The sequence below is a fragment of the Pan paniscus genome, chromosome 6 (assembly GCF_029289425.2).
Source record: "Pan paniscus chromosome 6, NHGRI_mPanPan1-v2.0_pri, whole genome shotgun sequence".
Lineage (NCBI taxonomy): Eukaryota > Metazoa > Chordata > Mammalia > Primates > Hominidae > Pan > Pan paniscus.
The window spans coordinates 88034391-88044167 of NC_073255.2; positions in this window are offsets into that span (position 1 = coordinate 88034391).

Consider the following 9777-nt stretch of genomic DNA (forward strand, 5'->3'; position numbering starts at 1 on the left):
TAAAACAGAATTCTACATGTTAATTAGCATCTATTTTGTTTTCGTCATATTTTAAAGGTGTCATCACAAGCCTGGAAAACATAGATAAGACCCAAAGTTATCATCCAATTGGGACTGGAAAACTTCTATACAGACAATGCAGAAACGCTTAAGTAATTCTTCAATCCTCCGTTTTTTCTTTCTTTCCTTTTTCTTTCATAACAAAAAAAATGCCCTTTTTTAATTAAACAAAGCATTCTAAAACTCACTCTTAGGTAATTGAGTGCACTATTTCTTGACGGGCTCTCACATTTAATGGGATTTAGAATTATTTTACAGTAGTGTTGTTTTTTTCAGGATGTTCACTGCTTCCTGAGTTACCTACCATCTTCCTGGTGGCATTTTTTCTGCATGACAGTGTATTCCGCACATTTAATTATACACTTTTGGGAAACTGGGTGAATGTGAAGCCGTGTCGTTGTCTGGGGTAAATATTCAAGGTTCATTGTCTTACACCAAAGGAATCGAGGATGTGGGCACACAAGAAGTGAGTTTAAGAGTGGAGGTTTAATCGACGAAAGAAAGAGAAAAGAGTATAGTTATCTCTCCTGCAGAGAGAGAGCGGGGCGCCCCAGTGGGTCTTTGGTCTGCAGTGAAGTGCACGGGTTTTTTGTTTGTTTGTTTTTGAGACGGAGTCTCGCTCTGTAGCCCGCGCTGGAGTGCAGTGGCGCGATCTCAGCTCTCTGCAAGCTCCGCCTCCCGGGTTCACGCCGTTCTCCTGCCTCAGCCTCCCGAGCAGCTGGACTACAGGCGCCAGCCACCACGCCCGGCTAATTTTCTGTATTTTTAGTAGAGATGGGGTTTCACCGTGTTAGCCAGGATCGCCTGGATTTCCTGATCTCGTGACCCGCCCGCCTCAGCCTCCCAAGGTGCTGGGATTACAGGCAGGAGCCACCGTGCGCAGCTGTGCCCGAGTGAGTTTTATAGACTGCCCTGAGGAAGCAGTGTCTGATTTACATAGGGCTCAAAGATTGGTTGGACCAGGTGTGTCATTTACTTAGAAGCTGGGTGCCCCACCCTAAACTTTTATTATGCAGATGAAATCTCTACCTGGCCGGCATCATATTATCTGTTCTTTACTGTGCACGTGGTTGACAAAGAAAAGGGGAGATGGAGCCGCCATGTGGAACATACCTATCCCCCGGGTAGACTTTTCCTATTGGCACAACTGCCAGCATTAACCCCTGCAAGCTTCCAGCTTGCTTATCTGTGTCCGCAGCTTGATTTTACAGGGTGCTCTTGGTTAGAAAAGAAATTATTTGGGGGCTGCTTTTCATTAAAAGGAAAACCTTACCGAAGACTCTCTTACCCTCACTATCTGCCTAAATAATTTCTTTTTAACTCCTATATCAACTGTATCCTATGCCAAGGTTCAAGTGATTCTCCTGTCTCAACCTCCCAAGTAGCTGGGATTACAGGTGTCCACCATCATACATGGCTAATTTTTGTATTTTTAGTAGAGGTGGGGTTTCACCATGTTGACCAGGCTGGTCTTGAACTCCTGACCTCAAGTGATCCGCCCACCTTGGACTCCCAAAATGCTGGGATTACAGGTGTGAGTCATCATGCCCAGGCCAAATGTTTTTAATATGATAGGCAGAAATCAGTAATGTGATTTGTTTTTTGTATTTCTCAACACTGTTTCAAATACACTTCTTTTGCTCTCTGTCTCCCAAGACAATTGTATTAGTCATCTTCAGAGAAATATAGCATATAGATACATACATATATAGAGAGAGAGAGAGTGTGTGAAAGAGAGTCAGAGAGAAGAAAGATGAAGAAGAAGAAGAAGAGGAGGAGAAGGAGGAAGGAGAAGAAGAATAAAAAGGAGGAGGAGGTGGAATAATTTATTATGGGAATCAGCTCATACATTTATGGAAGACAAAGGGTCCCATGATCTCTTGATAATCGATGAAGCCAGTAGCATAATTTAGCATAAGACTGAAGACTTGAGGACCAAGAGCTCCCACATCCGAGGGCAGGAGAAGATGGATGTCTCAGCTTAAGAAAGAGAGCAAATCACTCTCCCTCTGCCTTTTTGTCCTATTTGGGCCCTCAGCAAGTTGGATGATGCCACATTGGTCAGGGCAGACCTTCTTTACGCAGCCTATTGATTCAAATGCTGATCTCCTCCAGAAACACCCTCACAGACACACCCAGAAATAAGGTTTTACCAGTTATCTGGGCATCCCTTATCCCAGTCAAGTTGACATATAAAATTAACCATCACAACAACCCATTATGGCTCCCTTCAGAGGCATCTACTTGGACTACAGGAAAACATATGCATCTCGCCCTGCCTACAGCCAGAAATACAGATCATTCTCACTGCTACTCTTTTTCCTTATCCAAATATTACAAGCAAATCAAGTCAACCTCTGGCCTTCAGAATTCTCCATTCATCATCCAGTTCCTGACCAAATTCTTCATTGAAAGAACAATTTTGTACATACTTCATTTGCTCCCCACTGTGAACTGGAATCAAATGACATCAAGAAATCAGGAAATTGTAAATGAGTTCAACCATTATGGAAAGCAGTGTGACAATTCCTCAAAGAACTAAAAACAGAACTACCATTCCACCCAACAATCCCACTACTAGATATATACCCAGAGGAATATAAATTGTTCTGTCATAAAGACACATGCACACATATGTTCATTGCAGCACTATTCACGATAGCAAAGACACGGAATCAACCTAAATGTCCATTGATGGTAGACTGGATCAAGAAAATGTGGTACATATACACCATGGAATACTATGCAGCCATAAAAAATGAGATCATGTCCTTTGTAGGAACACAGATGGAGCTGGAGGCCATTATCCTCAGCAAACTAACGCAGAAACAGAAAACCAAATACCACATGTTATTACTAATAAATGAAACTAAATAATGAGAACACATGAACATAAAGAGAGGAACAATAGAGACTGGGGCCTACTTGAGGGAGGAGGGTAGGGGTGGGGTGAGGATTGAAAAACCACCTATCAGGTACCATGCTTATTACCTAAGTGGTGAAATAATCTGTACACCAAACCCCCAAGTCTTAAGTTTACCTATATATAAAACCTGTACATGTATCCCTGAACCTAAATTAAAAGTTTAAAAATAATAATAAAAGAGGCTGGGCATGGTGGCTCACGCCTGTAATCCCAGCACTTTGGGAGGCAAAGGCGGGCAGATCACCTGAGGTCAGGAGTTCGAGACCAGCCTGACCAACATGGAGAAACCCCATCTCGACTAAAAATGCAAAATTAGCCGGGCGTGGTGGCACACGCCTGTAATCCCAGCTACTTGGGAGGCTGAGGCAGGAGAATCACTTGAACCCGGGAGGTGGAGGTTGCTGTGAGCCGAGATCACTGCACTCCAGCCTGGGCAACAAGAGCAAAACTCAGTCTCAAAGTCAATCAATCAATCAATCAATAAAATAATAATAATAAAAGAAAAAAATGATGCAGGCATTTAAAGTAACTTGTGTCCCTCCATTGAGAAGCCCCTTACATATAAAAAAAGTAACTTTGTTCAGCAATTTTTGGTTACTAACACATGTTAACATGCTTTGTAAAATGGAAAGTGCTAAAGGTTTTGTGTAACCAGCTGCATCTCTGAAGACATGATGCATCTGTTCCCTCACAGCTAAGGAGAGAATTTCAGTGAGGAGTAATCATACCATCGGGAATGTGACAGGGCAGCAGGGAGCCAGCCCATGCTAGGTAGGGGTTCCTTTGTGCAGCTTGCTAAATTAATATAGAAGACAGGAAAGCCAGGCTTTTCAGCAACGCTAATCCCTGTATGTTCCAAATCGGAGCTATTAATTCTGCTTGCCTGGGATCAGCAATGGAATTTTGCATCTGTTTCAGTAGCTAGGAACATGGCAGAAAATGCCTTCGTGTTTCAAGTACTTTACAGTTTCTTTTTATTTTAAAAATTATAAGCCTGGGCATGGTGGCTCACCCCTGTAATCCCAACACTTTGGAAGGCTGAGGTGGGAGAATTGCTTGAGACCTGGAGTTCAAGATCAGCCTGGGCAACATAGCGAGACTTCATCTCTACCAAAAAAAAAAAAAATGTTTTAATTAGCTAGACCTGGTAGTGTGAGCCCATAGTCCTAGCTGAGGCTGAGGCAGGAGGATCACTTGAGACTGGGAGGTCGAGCCTGCAGTGAGCTGTGATTGTGCCACTGCACTCCAGCCTGGGTGACAGAGCAAGACCGTGTCAAAAAAAGAAAAGGAATGAAGAAAGGAAGGAAAGATGGAAGAGAGGGAGGGAGGGAGGGAGGGAGAAAGGGAGGGAGGGGAAGGAAGGAAGGAAGGAAGGAAGGAAGGAAGGAAGGAAATTATAAATAATTTCAACATGCAGCAAAGTGCAAAAAATGATATAACTGCACCTCTGTGTCCATCACACAATTTAAACAGGTGTTAACATTTTGCCATGTTCAGTTCAGTTCTTAAAGAAGTAAGCCATGACATGAACATGTCCCAAATCCCCCTCCATGCCTGAGCAGGAGCTAACATCTTAGCTTCCACATGAAGCATAATTTCTATACATGTACATTGTCTAAGCAACCCCAATACCCATCACGGTAGAATGGATAAATTACTTAGAATGTATTCATGCAAGAGAATATTATAAAGCAATGAAAATGAGCAAACTACAGTATACACATGATCATGGAAGACTATTTCTTTCTTTCTTTCTTTCTTTCTTTTTGAGATGGAGTCTAGCTCTGTCGCCCAGGGTGGAGTGCAGTGGTGGGATCTCGGTTCATTGCAACTCTGTCTCCCAGGTTCAAGCGATTCTCCTGCCTCAGCCTCCTGAGTAGCTGGGACTACAGGCATGAGCCACCATGCCCGGCTAATTTTTGCCTTTTTAGTAGAGATGGGGTTTCACCATGTTGGCCAGGCTGGTTTTGAACTCCCGACCTCAGGTGATCCACCCGCCTTGGCCTCCCAAGTGTTGGGATTATAGGCATGAGCCACCACCCCCAGCCCATGGAAAACTATTTCAAGCAAGGAAAACAAAGCTAAAAAGGTAGGATGTAGTTGAATTGCATTTAAATGAAGCTTAGAGACCAGGAAAAATAATTTGTTATATAGGGTTATATAAACAGAAAGTCAAGCTAATGGAGGGTGGGAGGGGCCACACCAAATTTAAAATAGTACACAGGAGCTTCTGGGGCACTGGCTGTTTTGTTGCATAGGGGTTCATGTTATAATAATTAAATTATATGTAAATATGTATTTGGTGTACTTTTCACAATGTACCTTTCACAATAAAAGAATCTAAAACATACTACCTTTGTGAGGTTTAAAATTATAGAATGAGGATATTAAATTCGACATAAGCTTTTGCGTCTGATTTCTTTTAATTCAAATTTATGACTTTTTGTTTCATCTGTTTCATACCTGACCAGTCCACTCATTTTAACCACTCTCTAGCCTTGTAGGCATAAGCCACCATTTGCTCTTTCATTTCCTTAGTGAGCAAGAGTGATTTCATATCCATGTTTTGTAATTAAAACAGTATGCTAGAGAAAACTTTGTATTTTCCTCCTTATGCACAAGGGTGAGAGTTTCTGTTACAGTCACATGGGCTTAAATTGCCGCATCACAAGAGATGTACATCTTCAACTCCGTTAGGTTCTATCAAATTGCCCTTGGAAGTATGGCTGATCCTTGAACAATATGGCTTGAACTGTGTGGGTTCATTTATCCATGCATATTTTTCAACCAAACCCAGATTGAAAATACAGTATTCAGAAGCAGGGTGCAGTGGCTCATTCCTGTAATCCCAGCACTTTGGGAGGCTGAGGCTGGAGGACTGCTTGAGCCCGGGAGTTTGAGGCCAGCCTGGGCAACATCTCGAATAATTTAAAAAAAAAAAAAAAGGAAATGTAAATCTTTGTATATAGAGAGTGGACTTTTTTCTTTTAAGAGACAAATTCTTATTCTGTTGACCAGGCTGGAGTGCAGTGGTGTGATCATAGCTCACTGTAACCTTTAACTAAGGCAATTCATTGACTTTTCACATATGCTAGTTCTGCAGCAGTGACCGCAAAGACTCATGTGCAAATTTTCAAATATACAGGGATCCTGAAACTAATCCCCTGAATATACCTAGGGATGACTGTAATTGCAGCACTTTATGCTCACATAAGAATTCCTGTCCCCGGCCAGGAACAGTGGCTCACGCCTGTAATCCCAGCACTTTGGGAGGCCAAGGCAGGCAGATCACGAGGTCAGGAGATTGAGACCATTCTAGCTAACACAGTGAAACCCCGTCTCTACTAAAAATACAAAAAAATTAGCCGGCATGGTGGCAGGCGCCTGTAGTCCCAGCTACTCAGGAGGCTGAGGCAGGAGAAAGGCGTGAACCCAGGAGGTGGAGCTTGCTTTGAGCCAAGATTGCGCCTCTGCACTCCAGCCTGGGTGACAGAGCAAGACTCCGTCTCAAAAAAAAAAAAAATTCCTGTCCCCATATCATTTCCAACACTGTATTAGACTTTCCAGCTTTGGCTCATGGGCCGCATGTAAGACAGAACTCCTTGTTGTTTTAATTTCCATTTCCTTGGTTATTAGTGATATTGAGCATCTTTTCATGTGTGTCTTGGTATTTCTGGTGCACTCATTTGTGAATGATCTGTCTTTATTCCTTGCCTATTTTCTACTGAGCTGTTTGTCTTTTTGCAATTGATATATTGCAGCTCTTTATATATTCTGAATACTAATTCCTTGATGGTGACATAGGCTATATAAATTGCAAAAATGTCTTAGTTTGGCATGTCTTATCACCTTATTAGAGACAAGAAGTCAAGAACGTGAGATGGGATAAGACATTTGGTTATGAGAGGCAGATTGATAGACAAAATACCTGAGTTCTTAACTGGTCTCAGCTGCTTATAAATTAGTCACGTGGCTTTTAGCAAATTATCTGATTTCTCTAGGCCTAATTTTCCTGGTCTTTAAGGTGAAGATAATAATACTCTTTATTTTATTGTTATTAGGATTAAATGAGATAATATGTGTAAAACACTTAAGAGACTCTTCCAAAAACTGTAGTTATTTTTGTGGTGTCATTTGTTGTCACACAGACATTTAAAGTTTTGATGAAGCCAAATGTTTTATTGCCTCCTTTTGTGATGTGTTTCTTTTCCATCAAATTTAAGATATCCTCTCTTACCCCAGTGATATAAAGAAATTCTCCTAGGTCTTGCTCTAAGAGTTTTATGATTTTGTTTTTTGCATATAGGTCTTTAATCTACGTGAATTTCATTTGGGGTACTTTTGTGCAGTAGAGAAATTATATGATCTTTCCTTTAAGAATTGTCATTTGTCCAAACACAACTTATTGAATAGCTGTGTCCAGCCAAGGGCAGTGGAGACAGACACATTTGGCTTAGGTTCAATGGGATATGTATACATGGTTTATGGTCACCTGTTCTAACCATCCTGACTTTTAGGAATATCCCCACTGCACACAGTCAGCTCACCTGGAGGCTGACACAGCATGGAAAGTGTGTGGGCAATGGAACAGAAACCGGGTGTGAAATACATGGGTGCAAGGTTCGTCTTACATCAGACAGATAACAGTGCAAGCCAAGAGTTCAGTTCTCACTAATGCACAGTCAAAAATGTAAATCCTTTTGTTCTAGGAATTCATTCCACACTACAGTATGTAGAATTGAGAGTTCAGTTCTCAATGATGCAGTCAAAAATGTAAATCCTCTTGCTCTAGGAATTCACTCAGGGAAACAACGCAGAGAATTGCAAACACGTGCCACACTCATGTTTCTTTTCTGATGGGAATCATGCTAAATGAAATATATCAGAATCCTTGTTTTTTGCAGGATATAGACCTATAACGAGAATACAAACAGGTGCAGCTATGGAGGAAGCACACCACATGTCTCCTACCATCCAGTTGTCCATCACCAAAAACATGCTTCAATCTGAAAGGCTGAATTACCTATCCATCTTCTCTTTAGAAAATGTAATACAAGGCCAGGCACAGTGGCTCACATCTGTAATCCCAGCACTTTAGGAGGCCAATGCAGGTGAACCACTTGAGGCCAGGAGTTTGAGACCAGCCTGGCCAACATGGTGAAACCCCATCTCTACTGGAAATACAAAAATTAGCTGGGTGTGGTGGTGCACACCTGTAATCCCAGCTACTTGGGAGGCTGAGGTAGGAGGATCGCTTGAACCCAAGAGGTGGAGGTTGCAATGAGCCAAGATGGCACCAGTGCACTCCAGCCTGGGTGACAGAGCTAGACTCCATCTCAAAAAAAAAGAAAGAAAATAAAATGTAATACAAGCATTGTCCCATGAAGAGGTGACCAGAAAGTATGCAGTCAAAAAGTGTAGGAAAAACAATTGACGGTGTTTGACAAACAGTTCAATAATAATCCCATTTTTTTTCTTTCTTTTTTTTTTTTTTTTGTGGTGTCCATAGCATTTTGGGCTCTTTTAAAAATGTGTGATTTGTTGGATTTCTCATCTTCTTCTAAATAAATTTTAACTTTCTCATCCAATTTTGTTTTCCTTAAAGAGGGATCCACAATAGTTTCAACTTCAGGTCTCCCAAAACCTGACTCTGTCCCTGCTAGTATGTTAATGTTTTCAGTAACATTATCTCGTTGGAAAGAGTTCTCTTTCTCGGCAGTATTATAGATGATAGTACAGAAAGATGGATCTATTTGCCCCAGGTCACAAGGCAAGTTAGTGGTGGAGTCAGGACTAGAACCTGTGGCTTCCGAACTGGAGTTCTCTATGTTCTCTCCTGAGGTCTCCCATGTAGTATTGTCCTTATCATCATCCTAGCTCAAGGACCACCACATGGTGCACAGTTATCAGTGCCCATTTTAATAGGATTATTCTGAATGTGTTTCAATGATGTAATCCCCTAGCTCATCCCCTAGAGCTGGTTTTTCCTGGGCTATTCCCTTTCAGGGAGAAAATATTAAGGACAGAGCAGCTGGATAATTTTCCCAGTCTGTTTTCCTGCTCTCTTTCAGGAGACATTTTGTTCCTTTTGCTCTTCAATCAAATGACCTTTCTGCTCTAGCCAGCCATAAAATACCATGTTATCGCTTTCAAATTCAAATGTCACCTTGTCATTCTCTGCATTCTCTGCAGCTCCCCATGGCTGCAGAATAAAGCCAGAACTATTCGGCATAATATGGGCCAGTTTACTTTCCCAGCCTCACTCTAACCATTCCCTATCCATCCATCTGTCTATCCATCCATCCATCCACCCACCCATCTAACCAGACAGCCAGCCAGACATCCATCCAACCATCCATCCTTGCATCCATCCATCCATCCATTCACGCATCCATCCATCCACCTATCCATTTATGCATTTATCCATCCATCCATTCAGCCATCCCTCCATCCATCCATTCATCCATCCATCCATTCACCCATCCATCCATCCACCCATCCAGCCAGACAGACAGCCATCCACCCACCCATCCATCCACCTATCCACCCATCCACCCATCTATCCATCCAACCATCCATCCATCCATCCATCCACTCACCTAACCATCCATCCATCCATTTATTCATCCATCCATCTATCCACACATTCATCCATCCATCCAGCCAGCCATCCAGCCATCTCATGAATCTGTCAATCAGTTATGTCTACATGCCTTCTCCTGAATTCTCAACAATTTCCCATAATATATATTTTGCTATACCTCACAACTGTAGATGGGAAAACTGAGTCT